General features: G+C 41.7%; 1 protein-coding gene across 1 annotated transcript in view; it reads right to left on the bottom strand.

The window, feature by feature from the left end:
- LOC149451554 (cytosolic 5'-nucleotidase 1A-like) overlaps positions 1–13188 on the bottom strand; it is a 69338-nt gene that overhangs the window by 31146 nt on the left and 25004 nt on the right. The gene's annotated exons all lie outside the window — the stretch shown is intronic.

The raw sequence follows: 13188 nt of genomic DNA, 5'->3' as shown, positions 1-13188 counted from the left end.
GTTGGTTTTAAGCTCCAAGCACCTAGTGCCTGATTTGGATGTGGATCTTTTGGTGCCAAAAACAAAAAGGTGAAAAAAAAAGTTTCCTATACCTCTTGGCCCCGATCCTTACCTGACCCTTATTCTACACCCCAACTCCAGAGGAGTTCATCAAAGACCCTGCCAGTTTATGTTTGATTCACAAACTACCAAAACTGTTGTTTGTCAGTCTGTGGGAAAGACAAATCTACAATAATTTCAATTCTGGTTACATGATATCAATTTGAAATACTCATCTGCTTTTTGGATCTGGATGGAAATTCTGAGGACAATTGCTTATCAGTGGAGATTCTGGGGAACATAAAAATCTAACATATATTAAGAATTTGACAAAAATGAAATTACTTTTGAGTAGAATTGTCCTTTGACTCTGAAAATCTCAAACCGACAGAGATGGCAATAAATAAACATATATAAAAAAGAGATGGTTTACTGGTTCTAAATTTTTGTTTTAAGAATGTTTGTTTGATTTTCTAATCATTAGTGGGCTCAAATCGACATTCGTTTTCGACTGCAGCGACAAGAAGTTTTGAAGGAGCAGGATTGAGAAAATTTCACAATTATCACATTTCTAACACTGAATGTATTTTTCATTCCGTAAAGTTAATTTGTTCCAAAATCGAATGTTAAAAGCAAATAACATTTTGAGATACTTTCTAAATGACATTTGTCAAACTATCAGATTCACTGAGACTTTTTCGTACGAATGCTCATTTGAAAATCCTTTAGTGTATGGCCAGCTTTATTATTATTATTATTATAATACAGTGTTTATATAGTGCCAAAGGGTTTGCTGAGCGCTGTACATTATAGTGGGGGACAGTACATGAGACAATACAGTAACAATACACTACACGAGGGGTTCGAGGGCCCTGCTCTTTCGAGCTTACAATCTAGGAGGGAGGGGGTAGAGGTACAGGAGGAAGTGGCTGTGGGGGATGGAGAGGTAGGAGGAGAGGAGGAGAATGGCTGGTCGGTGAGGGTGGGGTAGGCTTCCCTGAAGAAATGGGTTTTCAGGGTGCGCCTGAAGGTGAGGAGAGTAGCTTTACTGTAGTTGTCAATGGAACAGGTGTCCCTATTGGAAAATTTCCCTTCATCATAACATTTTGGATTTCCAATAATTGACTGTTCCAGGTGGCAAAGGTTAGAAGGACAAATAGAGAGGGTGACTCTTCCTAGCGGGTCACAGAGAGTAATATACCTGACAGTGGTTCTAACCCTTTTCTATCTCTATCAATAAATAGTTTGGGATATAGATAGAGTACATCTAAAAGGCATTTTGAACTCACAGTACAATACCTTGGGGCTAGTACAATGTGAAGTGTTTTGTGCTGATGTTGCTTATGCCGTTATGCTAAAGTGTCATCTGTTGAACTGAATAACGCTTTCAGCCATATTTTTAACTCACTGTTCTGTGAAAAGATTCAACAACGCCACAATGTAGTTCTGTTTGGAAAACTCTGGCTAAAAAAATCCATAGATTTTCCCTGCAGTATTTTTTCTACCTCTGAACTCAGGTTGTCCAGGACCCACCCCCTGCCATTTTATAAAAAAGACTATCTTGTTTTTGAGAATACTTCCTTGTCATTATAGAGACAGCCAGGTGAGAGACAGCGCCATTCATATTTTCTTACCTCAATAATGGAAAAGAATTAAATTAGCCCAGAATGAATGTGCTGAACTGTGCAGAAAAGTAACACATCCTATCCAACCTGTCCTAACATTGTCATCACAATTAAAAGGCCTAAAGAGGCTAGAGAATGCAAGGTAATGAAATTCTGCACTGGCTTACCGTGTCTTGTTCTGCACTGGCTTACTGTGTCTTGTTCTGCACTGGCTTACCGTGGCTTGTTCTGCACTGGCTTACCGTGGCTTGTTCTGCACTGGCTTATCGTGGCTTGTTCTGCACTGGCTTACGGTGGCTTGTTCTCCACTGGCTTACCGTGCCTTGTTCTGCACTGGTTTACCGTGTCTTGTTCTGCACTGGCTTGCCGTGTCTTGTTCTGCACTGGATTGCCGTGTCTTGTTCTGCACTGGCTTGCCGTGTCTTGTTCTGCACTGGATTACCGTGTCTTGTTCTGCACTGGATTATCGTGGCTTGTTCTGCACTGGCTTACCGTGGCTTGTTTTGCACTGGCTTACCGTGGCTTGTTTTGCACTGGCTTACCGTGGCTTGTTTTGCACTGGCTTATCGTGGCTTGTTTTGCACTGGCTTACCGTGGCTTGTTCTGCACTGGCTTACCGTGACTTGTTTTGCACTGGCTTACCGTGACTTGTTTTGCACTGGCTTACCGTGGCTTGTTCTGCACTGGTTTACCGTGGCTTGTTCTGCACTGGCTTATCGTGTCTTCTTTTGCACTGGCTTGCCGTGTCTTGTTTTGCACTGGTTTACCGTGTCTTGTTTTGCACTGGTTTACCGTGTCTTGTTCTGCACTGGCTTATCGTGTCTTGTTCTGCACTGGCTTATCGTGCATTGTTTTGCACTGGCTTACCGTGGCTTGTTCTACACTGGTTTACCGTGTCTTGTTCTGCACTGGTTTACCGTGGCTTGTTCTGCACTGGCTTACCGTGGCTTGTTCTGCACTGGATTACCGTGCCTTGTTCTGCACTGGATTACCGTGGCTTGTTCTGCACTGGCTTACCGTGTCTTGTTCTGCACTGGATTACCGTGTCTTGTTCTGCACTGGATTACCGTGTCTTGTTCTGCACTGGATTACTGTGGCTTGTTCTGCACTGGCTTACCATGTCTTGTTCTGCACTGGATTACTGTGGCTTGTTCTGCACTGGCTTACCATGTCTTGTTCTGCACTGGATTACTGTGTCTTGTACTGTATAAGCACAGAGACTATGCAAGTTTTAAAACTGAAAAGCTGTATCTCACTTGAAACACACTATTTTCTGTAATTTGTAAGTAGATCAGATTGGTCAACAAATCTTGTTGAAGAGGTTCTCCAGAGTAACGATTTACAATATAGTCATCATCGACTCAAGCAAATTAGCAAACACAACCACACACCTTCCTCTTGCAGTCCTGTACTAGTAACTAGTAACAGCAAACACAAATGCTCCTGCGTTTGGGGATGGACTCGATGCTACAACCACATTAAGAATGTCCTGGAACATGCACACCTTGCTGCCCCCAAATAGACCGGGGGAATCCAAATATACTGAATGAGGAAAGAACAAACAGAGGGCGCACAGGCCTTGTGCATTACCATAAAAAATGTTTAATAAGAAATAAAGTAGGTGTTGTACTCACAAACGACAATAAAGTCAAGGCACATCATAAAGAACAGCTGGGTCAAAACTGCGCTGAGTAACAGTCCACAATAGGGAGTGTAGACATCCAATAGGCTGACGCGTTTCGAGGACTTGCCTCTTCCTCTGAGGTCTGTGTTGACCAAGCTGTTCTTTTATGATGTGCCTTGACTTTATTGTCGTTTGTGAATACAACAACAACTTTATTTCTTATTAAACATTTTTTATGGTAATGTGCCCTCTGTTTGTTCTTTCCTCACTAGTAACTAGTACTAGGATCATAAAGGGTCCTATGAATTCAGACTTTATTCTGGTTCCTGATAATATCATCTAGAGATACAGGGCCATCTGCACATGGAGGTATGAACTAGAAGTGCAGCAGGTCCGGAGTTTGCATGGTGGGAACCGTCTTCCTACATGGGACCCTTACAAACTCACTTCCCCAAAGCACTGCTACCTCTTTTTCCGAAATTCCAATGCAAAGATCAACTGTATTTGCATAGGGCTAATCAGGTCCCAAATGTGATAGTGCTCAGAGCTGGTGATGGGTCATTAATCTCCTGATCAGTTCACTGTGGGACACAGGAGGATATGTGCACGTTTGGTGTATACGCAGAAGTTTGAATTTTTCAAGGGGCTTTAGAAACAGAAAAGAAAGGCTTCTACCTCTGTAAAGGTAAGATATAGAGCCATAAAGCAAAAGAGCAATGGTGTGATGTTTCGAACATGTTACAGGTTCACTTTAAATCACATAGTGACAGTAATTAAAATAGGAATTACAACTGAAGTTTAATCTGATTTTTTTGCTTTCTCTGGTTCCTCCTACCTTAATCGAAACACTAATATTTTTTTTTAAAATAAAACCTTTCCGTTTTCATTACATACCTTATTAACACCTTCCCGTCTGGCCTATAGCAGATTGACGGCTGGGTGGGACACTCACCATTGTAACAGGATGTCATATGACATCCTGTCAAAAGCAGCCGTGCACTCAGCCGCGGGGCCGCGTGATCTGTCACCAGCTGTGTCCACGGGATACAGCCGATGACATATCACTGCCCCGGCCCGTTGCCAGTGTCATGTGACTGCTGTGACCAATCACAGCAGATCACATGTCGATTTTATACAATGGATGGCTTCCTGTCATTGTAAACAATTGTGTTATTAGCTGTGATTGATCAAAGCAGTCACATGGTACAGACAGGGCCATTCACATCTGTATCATGTGATGAGCTTTGCCCAATCACAGCTAATAACAAAAGACTGAATGAATCAGTTTCATTTAGTAACAATGATTGCAAATATCAATGAAATACATTGGTGTTAGCCATCATAATGTGTAAAAAAAAAAAAGAAACAGTCCTGATCACTTGCCCAGAGTAGTTCAATGTTCCTATGGTAACATTGTATTGCTTTGGTCACAGTGAAAAAAAAATAGTAAGGAAAAGAAAAAATAATGTAATGAAAAATAGAAAAAAAAATATTTTGTGCCTACTGTCACCAGTCAGTGTCCCTGATCACCGCCACACCAGTTATATAATCACGCTGTACTGGACTGGTGACAATATGTAAAAAAAAAATTTACATTTACATTTTCCAAAAAATTGTAACAAAAGATTACAACCTCCAAAAAACTCACCATGCCTCTTACTAAATACCCTGGACTGTCTATTTTCTAAAAATGGGTAATTTGTACTATGCTGGCATTTTCGGGTCTCAAGAGATGAGATTGGCTGTCAGTACATTGATCGATTGTCAGATATACAGTATATACCATGGTTTGTGGACTCTATAACTTTCCTACAGACTAAATAATATACACTAATTTGGGGTATTTTCACCAAAGAAATGTAGCAGAATACATTTCGACATAAATTTATGAAGATTTTTTATTTCTTTAGAAAATTTTATAACAAAACAAAGAAACATTAATTTTTTTTCAAAAGTTTCAGGTTTTTTTTTGTTTATTTAGCAAAAAATAAAAAACTCAGTGTTGATTAAATACCACCAAAAGAAAGCTCTATTTGTGTGAAAAAATATGATAACTTTATTTTATGGGTACAGTGTTGCATGACCGCACAATTGTCATTCAAAGTGCAACAACACTGAAAGCTGAAAATTGGCCTGGAGAGAAGGGGGTAAAAGTGCCTGGTATTGAAGTGGTCAAAGACCCACTGATGCCATTTTCATGCAGACCCCCCTAGGTAACACACGCATGTGATGATGAGGCTCCATGATTCAAAGGACCAACATTAAAGGAATAAAAGGGATGGGTACACAGCTGTGCATAGGACCCAATCAGAGTGCGCACACATAGGTGCCTTCTTAGCACTCTGCTTGCTTCAGAAGACAGGAGAGGAAGGAGTATCAAAGTACAGAGCAGTTGAGGTTTGCCTTTTTAATTTTTTTTTAATGTAGACTAAGGGCTCGTTCACACTTGGCTGTTTTACCAACGCTTGCCAAACGCCCCTATAGCGTTTGGCAAGCGTTGGTCCGGCGTTAGCAGAGCGTTTTTCTATGCTCGGCAAACACCGCATGCGCGGTTTAACAGCGGTTGCTAGGCGTTTGCAGAGCGTTAAAAACGCCCCACAAACGCCTATAATGCAGTTTGAATGGTGTTACCGCTCCGCAAATGCCCCGCAACCGCACCGCAAATGCCGGCCAGGCGTTTGCGGAGCGGCACCATAGACTAGAATAGGAGACTTCAACGCCTCCTGACTCGATCAGAGGCGTTCGTTTTGCCGCAACGCTCCCGTTAGAACAGCACCATGTGCTGTAATGTGCAGAATTGGCAGAGGCGTTTGGGAAGCGGTAAAAACGCTTCCCAAACGCCTCTATGCGGCCTGCACACAACGCTAGTGTGAACATAGCCTTAATGTCACTTTAACCTTTAAGAGTCCTCTTTTCGTTTAAAGAGCAATATTACTTTAAAATCCACCTCCTAACAGAAGTGCAACGTAATATGCAATTCACATATGTTATCTAATGCTACAGGTCAGAGCTTGCTGCAAGGTGTGATCTCCAACTGAAATATTTGCACAAAGTCCTGAATGACTAGGCAGCACCTTTACTGCATGAAGTAAAAGTCATTGTGAAGCTACCATTTAATCTCCCAATTAATGGACTGAGATTTTCACATAACACTTTAAAATCACGTTTAAGTCACCAGTATTTAAGCAGGATTAGGCCAATATGTCAGTAGGAAGATAAAATAAAAATAACATGTCAGGTCTTCGAAGCTGTCATGTTACATCTGCTTCAAGCAGGCTGGATTGGTGGCTGCCATTAAGCCAATGATACTCTGCTTAATAATAGCAGAGTTCATATGCAGTTTCAGAAAACCACTATTTTGGATGAAAAACACTGTCTTACAGGGTCCCTGTGCCTCTATGGGTGTCTATATTTTAGAGGGTGGTCAACAGACATGCTGTCAGGAATGGACTCAGCACTGGTGGTGGGACTCACCTGCCATGTGGGCTGCAGTACCAGAGCTGACTAGCGGGTGCTCTCAGCAGCCAGAAGCTCACACGTGCAATCAGCCAAACCTGGGGCTGATTGCAGAAAGGTGTATTTAAGGCATGACCAGGCCTGTGCTCTGGGCCTTGGTGTATGTTTTCCCATGAGCCTCGGTACCCGGTATCCTGTGTTCCTGCTTCGTTGCTGACCCGGCTTGATCCTGACCGTCTCCTGTTGAACCCCTGGCTTGCCTGACCATCCTTCTGCTTGATCCCCTGTACCGCGCTGCCCGTGAGTTACTGAACCCGGCTTGTGACCTTGACCATCCTCTGCCTGCTCCTTTGGTACCTTGCTGCCCGCACGTTGCTGACTTGGCCCGTCTGACCACGCTAACTACTCTGCCATCCATCCATCCTGCACGGATCCAGCCGTACCTGCACATACCTCTGGCGGATCCCTCTACCACTAGCAGGTGTACTCAGGGGCCGCGACCTGGTTCCTGTCTGCTCCAAGTCCATCCCCACCATCAGGGGCCCTGGTGAATAAGCAGACTGGGACTTAGACTCCGCGCCCTGGGGAATCCTGTCCTGGGGACCACTAGAGGTACCACCAAACGGTCATTACAGAACCCTACGGCCGGCCTGACCGTTCCACCTCTCCAGCCCTGACTACGCCTGTGTTCCTGCACCTACTAAGATTAGTGGAAGGTTGGTTTGTTCACTGTGCGTTTATATATATATATATATATATATATATATATATATATATATCTATCTGGGTGGCTAATAATAAACTGTATTATTATACTATACCTGAAACCTGCATTTCCCTGTGTCAGTCCACACCTTTCTGGTCATTCCTAGATTCCTGACACATGCGCTCAAATAGTAAACCAGGAGGGTGCGGATCTAAAGGTTTAGTTCACCCTTTCCCTGATGTATTTGCCTCCATAGGTGATGAGCTGTCAGTGCCCAAGCAGCCAGTGCAGGAGTCTATGAATTTGAATTCCTCTTCTTTTTGTAGCATTTCCATGTGCTGGTGCTGGCCAATCAGAATCACACTAATCCATCCCTATGAAGTGGATCAAGCCATGAAATGCATGCATACAGATGTAGCCCAGGCTGGTGGCCCTTTCAATTAACAGAACCCACACGGCTAGTGATGAGCTTGAATGTCCTCCAAACTCATCTCTAACCAAAACTCCAAACTCCTGCTTTTTTTCTATTCCACTGAGCTGCAGGCCAGGTCATTCCCCACCTCGCAATTCACATGAGCTGCAGGGTTGGGAATGACCTGGCTCACAGCTCTTTATAGTACAGAAAAGTGGGCGTTTAGTTTGCGTTAGAGATGAATTTGGAGGATGTTTACAGGATAAGTTCTCCTTTGCAACATGTTTCATGATCCACCTGTATTTAGGCTGGAACATGTTAAAGCTCCTGCCTCATCTTCCCCGTGACTGATCTTCTCCCCCACACAGCTGCATCTTTCATTCACAAATTGATGTGAATGAATAAACTATTAGTACCATCTGCCACCATAGCAGATGGATTTGTAATTTCAATGGGCTTAGGGGCACTGATGAGTGCTCCCATAGTCCACCGACACTCCAGTGTTCAAAACAGAAAGCCCACACAGAAGTACCGAGCTGAAAGTCGGAAAATATGTCTGCAGGAGCCAACATTGCACCCGTGATCTACTGATTTCTGAGCTATCTAAGCTCCCACAATGAAAAATAATAAAATAAATTTTTTTTTCTACAAAAATATGTGCATTTATAATTTTTTCTATAAAGGTGAATTTAGCTTTCAGGCTCATCTCTACTCGGGGCATCGTCGCTTCCTTCCCACTCCATTTCTCTCCTCAGCTTGATAGGCTGCAAGGAGAGATGTGGTTTGAAGACTGCAATTGGCTACTTCTGCAGTCAGGAGATAGCCCACCCACCAGACTCGGGGAGAGCCAGGAAAGTGACAGAGCAGGAGAGAGACATACATGGAAAGGTGCTGTGCAACCCCATGGAGATAACAGGGAGCGCCAAGTGGGTGGAGAGCAGGAGAACTGTCAAGGAAGGCGCATAGGTGTGCGCAGGCGCAGGGCTCCGTTCACGGGTGTGCATGTGCAGTCGCAAGTGCTCACGGGTGCGCATGCGCGGCGGCAGTTTGGCAAGCTATTTAAACTTAACTGGGACTCAATGCCGTTTAGTCTTAACCCCTGTGCATCTGTTTATCCTGCTACCTGTTTTTATATTGATACAAACTGTTGATACAAGGCAGGATGGATCCATGCTTTCATGTTTAGGCCAAATTCTGACCCTACCATCTGAATATTGCAGCTACAATCAAGACTCATCAGACCAGGCACCATTTTTACAAACTTCTATTGTCCAATTTTGGTGAGCCTTTGCGGATTGTGGCACCCGGTGTGGTCTTCTGCTGCTGTGGCACATCTGCTTCAAGGTTCGACATGTTGTGCGTTCATAGATGGCATTCTACATATCTTGGTTGTAACGAGTGGTTATTTGAGTTACTCTTGCCCTTCTATCATCTGGAACCAGTCTGCCCAGTCTCCTCTGACATCAACAAAGCATTTTCGTTCACACAGCTGACGCTCACTGGATATTTTCTCTTTTTCAGACCATTCTCTGTAAACTCTAGAGATGGCTGTGCGAGTAAATCTTAGAAGATCAGCAGTTTTTGAAAAACTCAGACCAGCCCGTCTGGCACCAACAACCATGCTATGCTCAAAGTCACTTAAATCCCCTTTCTTCCCCATTCTGATGCTCAGTTTGAACTTCAGAAAGTCGTCTTCACCACGTCTAGATGCCTAAATGCATTGAGTAGCTGCCATGTGATTGGCTGATTAGCAATTTTTGTTACCAAGCAATTGAACAGGTGTACGTAATAAGGGGCAGGTGAGTATATGTCACTATTGAAAATTTTCGGATTATGTTTTTATTCAGTGATTTTTTTTATACCATTTTTACACTTATGACATTACTAAAATTGTAAATATTTTATATTTTTCACTCTTGAGTGCCCCTAGAAGTCACATATTCTTTTTTTAGGTTCTTTGGTTCACACGAGTTCCCTTTTTCGTTCTTTGGTTTAAATATTTAAATAACTTTAATTTGCCAAATTAGGATTGATAAAAAGGCCAGAGTTTTTAAAGGAGAAACTCATCATGAAGCATTCACAATTCTTCTATTGCTCTAGATTACATTTTTACCTAGCTGGTGTGTACCAAGACTTTCTGGATGACCCATTTTCCCTTCTAGAAATCCTGTGTTCCAGTAATGTTGACATGATTACCTAAACCACTGAAAAGTGTGAACGTTATAATTACAAATTACATCTCCTGTAAACACGTCACTCAGGATTACAAACAGGTCCTGACAATTAGCTAAAGCAATCCTTCACCTGAAGTTTTTTTTCAACACATCTGACACTAACTAGATGGAAAACCCCAAACGTCCTGCCTGATGGAACTTACACAACCACATCCTGTGCAATCTGTAGATGAAGCCATTTCTCAGTATATGACTTACAACATCTAAACTGAAGTTTCACGGGGAAACACAAAAGAAGGAATTAAAAATAATTTAAGAGTAACAAAAAATTGTTGTCAGTAATTTTTTTAAATTACCAGCCTGTGAATTACTGACTTAAGATGGTCATAGATTCTAGATGGGAGTGACACATTTTTGAGTGACATGACACACCAAGGAATTTCTTTTTCTCCAGATTAGAATGCATGCATGTGCTTCTTGTACTATACAAAAAGCACAACTCCAAATAAAGTTTTATGGTTTTGGATAGAGTGGAAATGGGATTAGAAATACTTGAGGGCACATTACATTTATGTGGTGCCTTAACCTCCCCAGCGGTCTGATTATGTCCATATTTCTGTGCTCAAAGCGGTACATTTTTTTGCATGGAAATATGTATTTTTTATTGTAGGCCTGTAATATTTAGGAATAACTCACTGAAATCTGTCCGAACAAGAGTCTAGTAAACATCCCGGGTATGTTAAAATTTGAAACACTAAATCATAAATTATAATTTAATAAATAATCATAAAAAATAATAATATAATAATAATACATTTAATTTAATAATATAATCAAACCAAAAACACTGAAATTTGAAATAGAGCGCCAAGTTCGCACATCACTGAGCAAAGTCGCAAAATCGTTTTCAGTGACTGATGAGGAATTTCCCCATGAATCATTATCACTCAATTCTGCAAGTGGTTCTAATTTACTATCGCTGTTCTCTAGCTGGTCTAAAACCGATTTTGACCTAAAGGGACGCTTTTTGGACGCCATGGACGTTTCTCAGTTTCCAGGCAGAAAGAACAGTAAAATGCAGTCAGGGCACAGGACAAAGCACTAGGGACAAAATGTATGTGAAATGGTTTGATACAGTAATGTTTTACTATGTGATTTTAGTGAATGTCACTTTTTGTCATTTTCAAATTCTGTGATTTTTTTTTTTTGTCATGTTTGTGTGTTACAACATGGGATTGGTAGCTATACATAATTATTGTGTAAAGGTTTAAATTTTTTTGCAACATCACAATGGTGGTGGAACCCCCCTAATTGTCTTTATATTTGGTTATATGATTTATATATGGTTTATAATGATAAATGCACTCATGTTGAGCAATTCTGGTCACAATACCATCACATATTTGTGTTATTACTTGAAAAAAAAATATGTGTTATTACTTTTGAAATTATTGATTTTGATGATTTATTAATGCAGCGCAGCACTTTTTAGAGTTTATCTATGTGTTTCTGATGTCCATGCATCGGTACATAGTGGTGTGTGAATAGCAACATGGGGAATCTACAGTTATTTATTATCTCGGTCAGGATCAATAGCACAACTATCAACCCATCCCAACATGCCAGGGTGTTAGGGGTGACCCTGGATTCTGAACTGTCCTTTCAGGCCCACATCCAATCCCTGTCTAAATCATGCTGCCTCAACCTCCGCAATATCTCCAGAATACGCTCCTTTTTAACCATTGATACCAAAAAATCTTCTAATTCAATCTGGTTATCTCTTCTTGACTACTGCAACTCTCTCCTCACTGGCTTAGCTTTACATAGGCTATCCCCCCCTCCAATCATGAATGCTGCTGCCAGGCTCATCCACTTTACCAACCATTCAGTGTCTGCTAGCCCTCTCTGCCAATCCCTCCACTGGCTTCCACTCACCCAAAGAATAAAATTCAGTACACTAACTACTTACAAAGCCATCCACAACTCTGTCCCCAGCTACATCACCAACCTGGTCTCCAAATATCAACCAAACTGCTCTCTTCGATTCTCCCAAGACCTTCTACTCTCTAGTTCCCGTGTCACCTCCTCCTATGCTCGCATCCAAGACTTCTCTTGAGCTTCTCTCATCCTATGGAACTACCTACCCCAATCTGTCCGGCTATCTCCTAATCTATCCTCCTTTTGAAGATCCCTGAAAACCCTTCTCTTTAAAGAAATCTATCCTACTTCTAACTAGTAAACTGCTTTTTACTTCCTCCATCAGCTCATCCCCCCCACAGCTATTACCTTTTGTATCACTCAACCCTTCCTCCTAGATTGTAAGCTCTAACGAGCAGGGCCCTCTGTTTCCTCTTGTACCAAATTGTATTGTAACTGTAATGTCTACCTACATTTTGTAAAGCGCTGCGCAAACTATTGGTACTATATACATTCTGTATAATAATAATATTTTTTTATTGTGAATGTGATTAGATTAACATACAGTAAGTTCTCAGCTTTATGTTTTAAAATCTTGGTCAGATAGAAACATTTTAACTATATGTGTACATGGGGCAGAAATATTTGCTCTGTACATATTATGCAGATCTACTTTTGCTGTGTGCAAATATAAATAGTGATAAATGGTGGACAGGTAGTACTTTGATCCCCTTATCTCAGAAACTGATATCAATTCACAGGCCCTCCCTCTCCATATAATTCATCCAGAAAAACCTGCTGGTGTTTCAGGCACAGGACTGAAAGTTTAGCCTGCGGGCTAATGTTGCCTATGATTGGAAATGCTCCTGAGGAGTGAGTTTACAAATTCATTGGGTCACATGATTGATCAGGAACATGCAATCATCAGCGCTGAAGGCAGTCCACAGGGAGCCTGTGCAGGACTCTGCCAGCACACATGAAATCTACAGCAGGGCAGAGGAACATAGTGGGGTTTATTTACTAAAGCTGGAGAGTCCAAAATCAGACTCCCTTCTGCATAGAAACCAATCAGCTTCCAGGTTTCATTGCCAAAGCTTCATTGAACAAGCTGAGGTTAGAAGCTGATTGGTTTCTATGCAGAAGGGAGTCTGATTTTGGACTCTCCAGCTTTAGTAAATAAACCCCAATGTGTCAAGCAAAATTAAATTGCTCATAGCTTTCATATTTCATAATAA

Source organism: Staurois parvus, unplaced genomic scaffold (assembly GCF_062004578.1).
Source record: "Staurois parvus isolate SC_StPar_1 unplaced genomic scaffold, SC_StPar_1.0 ptg000531l, whole genome shotgun sequence".
NCBI lineage: Eukaryota > Metazoa > Chordata > Amphibia > Anura > Ranidae > Staurois > Staurois parvus.
Note: the sequence above shows the minus strand (reverse complement) of the source record. Positions and strands in the feature narration are given on the sequence as shown.